Source organism: Orcinus orca, chromosome 1 (assembly GCF_937001465.1).
Source record: "Orcinus orca chromosome 1, mOrcOrc1.1, whole genome shotgun sequence".
Lineage (NCBI taxonomy): Eukaryota > Metazoa > Chordata > Mammalia > Artiodactyla > Delphinidae > Orcinus > Orcinus orca.
The window spans coordinates 43883944-43888789 of NC_064559.1; the positions used below are offsets into that span (position 1 = coordinate 43883944).

General features: G+C 50.1%; 1 pseudogene; it reads right to left on the bottom strand.

Moving 5' to 3' along the window:
* Positions 1-478: 478 nt before the first annotated feature.
* Positions 479-1630, bottom strand: LOC101288158 (solute carrier family 52, riboflavin transporter, member 2-like; annotated as a pseudogene).
* Positions 1631-4846: the final 3216 nt, after the last annotated feature.

The window sequence follows — 4846 nt, forward strand, 5'->3', positions numbered from 1 at the left end:
TTTGTGTGTGCTTATGAGAACACTTAAGATCTACTCTCTTAGCAAATTTCAAAATATACAGTACAGTCTGATCAACTATAGTCACCACGCTATACATTAGACCCACAGAACTTATTCACTTTATAACAAAGTTTGTACTCTTCACCGGTCTCTTCTCATTTCCCCCACCCCCCCCCCACCCCAACACCTGGCAACCATCATTCTACTCTGCTTCTTTTGATTTTTTCTTTTTTTTGAATAAAAATGCTTTATTGTACAAATCCCACACAGATCCCAGGCGGGGGGCCAAGTCCACATCCCCAGCTTGGCTTTGGCTTCAAGCCTGCTCTGTGGTCCCCAGATTCTCCTGTGGAGAGCGCAGGTGTCCTACAGCATGCTGTGTGTGGGGTGGGCCTCTCTGGGCTGTGGGCACTCAGGCACTGTGGCAGCCCCAATCTGAAGACAGGTGGGGTGGAGCAAAGTCCCCACCTGCCCAGGTTTAGAAGGCACATTGGGCCACATGGTTCTTCCTGCTGGGGAACGCGTGGTAGATGGTGAGAGGGAATATGACAACAGCGCTGAAAAGGGAAGCCCACCTGGATGGCCAAGCCTGCCGCCAGCAGTGACAGCTCCCCACTTCCCCATCCCCCCCATGCAGCAGGGAGCTGGCAGCCGCCTTCACGTATGAGAACATGCCCAGACACAGAATCTACACCACCACCACAAGGACCACCCCTGCAGAGGTGCCCACCAGGGGTGATCAGGGGCTCAGGATCGCCAGCACCATCAGGCAGGCCCCAAAGAGCATGCCCAGCAGAGAGACTGCCCAGCCCTGCCAGGGACCTGCATAGAACGCCCATGGTCAGGAAGCAAGTGAGGCGGCACTGCCCAGCACCACGGCCAAGTGGTAGGCCAGGTGTCTGTAGGGCGGGCAGAACCAGCTCTGCACAACAGGCAACCCATCCTTGGTCAGAGCGTTGGTGGTGGCCAGCAGGCCCAGCAGACAGGCACCACCGATGGGCTGCAGGGTCTGGGCTGGGGGTGATGGCTGCCACCTGGCCGGGTAGCTCCTGCCGCACCAGGCCTCTTCCTCCACTCCTGGGTCTCCCATTTGCAGGCCAGGCCCTGGGCCCCTTGTGGGTACAGCTGGCGGTGACAGCAACAGCAGCAGGAGACCCTAGAAAGCGGCAGCAGGATGGGGGCCCCCTCGCCCTTGCCTGGGGCCGACTGCTGCCACAGAGTCACCACCAGCAGCAGACCCAGGGTGTCCAGCGCCACAAGCACAGAGAGGTAGGAGGGGAGACTCCAACCCTCGGGGAGGTTTTTTAACTCCCCCAGGCAGCCACCCGGATCCTGTGACAGCAGCCCATGAGCCATGCCAAAGAGGGCTGCCAGCAGGTGGGTCAGCACCGGAAGGCCCAGCGGGGGTGCCGCCACTCAGCCCAAGGCTGGGACATCCAGGACAGGGCCAAGGTCACAGCCAGCTCCTCTGTCCTCACCTAGGGCCAAAGAAGATGCTTCAGGCTCTGCTGGGGACAGAAGACCCCGTCAAGCAACACCACATGGCAAGGCCGTCAGGCAGGGGGTCAGGAAGGCGCCACAGCCCCAGGGGAGGATGATGAAAGAGGGAGGTGGCCTTCGGGTCCGACATCCCGACACCACCACCACACTCACCCTCACATCACGGAAAAGACTCCGGGACAGGATCTGCTCTCAAGCGCCACGCAGAGCTCCGCGGCTTCTGTGAGACCCGTGACTGCCGGGCCGAGTGGGGCCTGGGGGCGTTGCCGCGGCGGGCACCGCCCCTCGCTGCGTCAGGCGGCGGCGCAGGGAGGTCCAGGGCACGCACGCACCTACCCGCCCGCCCGGGTCCATGCTCCCTGTCAGACGCCTGCGCTCCCTGACCCGGCGGCAGGCCTGCCCGCCGAGCTTCGAGGGTGCCGCCTCTCGCCCAGGGTCGCGGCTCCGTCCCAGAGCCGGTGGGGGCGGGAAGCGCAGCTAAGCCGGTGTGAGGACTCCAACTTGCCGTCCTGGACTCAGGGAAGCCCTGGGCCGGCGCGCCCCCGGCATGGTCCAGCGCCCATGTGAGTTTGAGATATATATATATATATATATTTGTTAGTTTTTTAAAAAGATTCCACTTTTGAGTGATATCATGGCTTGTCAAAAATTAATTGAGCAGGTATCTGTGGGTTTATTTCTGGGGTCTCGTATTCTACTGTTCTGTTCCATCCATCTGTGTATCTGGTTTTATGCTGATTGCACACTGTTTTGATTACTGGAGCTTTTTATTGTTTGTGGGGTTTTTTTGGCGGTACGCGGGCCTCATCACTGCTGTGGCCTCTCCCGTTGCGGAGCACAGGCTCCGGACGCGCAGGCCCAGCGGCCATGGCCCACGGGCCTAGCCGCTCCGCGGCATGCCGGATCCTCCCGGACCGGGGCACAAACCCGCGTGCCCTGCATCGGTAGGCGGACTCTCAACCACTGCGCCACCAGGGAAGCCCGATTACTAGAGCTTTGAAACATGGTTTGAAATCAGGCCCTGTGATGCCTCCAGCATTGTTCTTTTTCAAGATGGTTTTGTCTATTCGGGGTATTTTGTGGTTCCATACCAATTTAAGAACTGTTTTTTCTATTTCTGTGAAAAAAGCTATTGGAATTTTGCTAAGGATTGAATTGAATCTGTAGATGACTTTGAGTAGTATGGACATTTTAACAGCATTAATTCTTCCTATCCATGAGCACTAAATATCTTTCCATTTATTTGTGTCTTGTTAAATTTCTTTCATCAGTGTTTTCTGGTTTTCAGTGTACAGATCTTTCGCTTCCTTGGTTAAATTTATTCCCAAGTATTTTATTTTATTTTTGATGCTATTGTAAATGAGATTGTTTTGTGAATTTCCTTCCCATAGTTTGTTGTTAATATATAAAAAAATGCGACTGATTTTTGTATATTGATTTTCTGTCCTACCACTTCACTGAATTTATTAGTTTCAAACAGTTTTTTCTTTTTTTGGTGGAGACTTTACGGTTTTCCATATATGATATCATTCCATCTGCAAACAGGAACAATTTTACTTCTTCCTGTTTGCTTTGGACGCCTTTTAATTCTTTTTCTTGCCTAATTGCTCTTTTGGGCTCCTTGGACGATCCCAGGCAGCACCTAGATGCTAGCTAACCAGGTGCCAGAACTTCAGACAGCAGCTAGTGACACATGCAGTCAAATTTCTCCCAGAAAAAACTGGGAGGTGGGCGATTTTGTCTGCTTCCTCTGTGCTGAGCCTGGGGAGGTAGCCATGGGGAGTGCCAGCACACCCATTTAAGAACTGCTCTGTGTGCTATAGATCTTGGGACTATAGCAAGCTCCATTGGCTCTCAGAGGTAAATGATTTGCGGGCCCTTGGGTGGCGGCCTTAAAAGTTGGAGTGCTATATGAGTAGTCCAAATGCTTCAATTCTTAGGAAGAAGCTGGAATCACTCCTGATTGTAAGGGGCTGTGCTGGAGGTGGGGTTTATGGTGAAAGTGTGTTTTAGCCTGTCCCACCTGCTTCAATGTGGATACTTTTTCAGTCACCTGAAGTGTAGGGGTTACTCAACTAGTTTATGGATTTCTCTCAGAGGAAACTGCTCTGAGTGTAGCTACTCATTTGGTCCGTGGAAGGAGGGAAATGTCCTGTGTCTCCATCTTGGTGATATCATTCCAGAATTATCCCTTCATTCCTTTTTATGACTAAATAATATTTTATTGCATGGTTCTACCAAGTTTTGTTTATTTATTCATTCATTGACGGACATTTGGGCTGATTCCACCTTTTGGCTATTGTGAATAGTGCTGCTCTAATAAGTGTTTTTAAAAATTGTTCTTGTCAAAGCTGTGTAGGCACATAGTTTTCAGAGTCAAATAGTTTCACAAGGCCTCTTATGAAAAGTAGCAGTTCCCTGAACAATCTTTCTTTACTGCTGAGTTTCTTTGCTCCCTAAAGGTTGGTGGGAATAGGAACTACTCAGAGCCATGTGTGATGTTTGGAAATTGTTCTGCTCCTTTTTCTTAGTTCTTTCCTTGGCCTTTCACACATGTGCCAACCAGTGCTCTGCCTGCAAGGCCTCCAGGGCTCAGGTGCTCTCTCTCCACGTGGTGCCTCCTCTCCTGTTCTTGGCCCTGCAAATTCTAATCATCTAGGCCTCCCCCAACTCATTCTCTGTCTCCTCAACTTTGGGCTCTGTTTAGTGTCCCCCCGCCCCCCAGCCCCTTCCTTGCAGCCTGGAAATTGCCTGAGTCTGGTCCATCTGTATGGCTTGTAGATACTGTGGGAGGTGATGAAGGTACATGCTCTTAAGTATTAAAACCTTTCTGTATCATCTGAGATGTCAAATTATCATTTGGGAATAAAACATAGAATTTATGTCCTCCTAAGAGTATATTAAATGTCAATCTTAAGTGGAACAGTTAAGGAAGCACCTGTTAGCATTATAAAACCTTTTAAATTGTCTTACCCTCTCCTTGTGTATGTGCAAGAATTATTACAAGATAAAATAGAAAGGTACATCACAAATGATTTTGCAAGACTAGAACTGGATATAGTTAACACTTTAGCCAATGCTTTTCCTAATGAAATCTGTACATTCTAACTAACTATCGAATTAATCCATTGCTAATTGAGTTACCCTGAGACTGTTTTGCTTGAAGGAGAGTTATGAACTGCTAGGGAGACACGATTTTTGCATATCAATTTGTAGCAACTCAGCTGTTACTGACCTTTGACTAGTTCTGGTCCCTGAATTAAACATAAAGATAACTTGTGACTCATCTGGATTTTAAATTTTGGATGCTTCTAGCAGCAAATTTTAAAATAAACATTGCATTTTA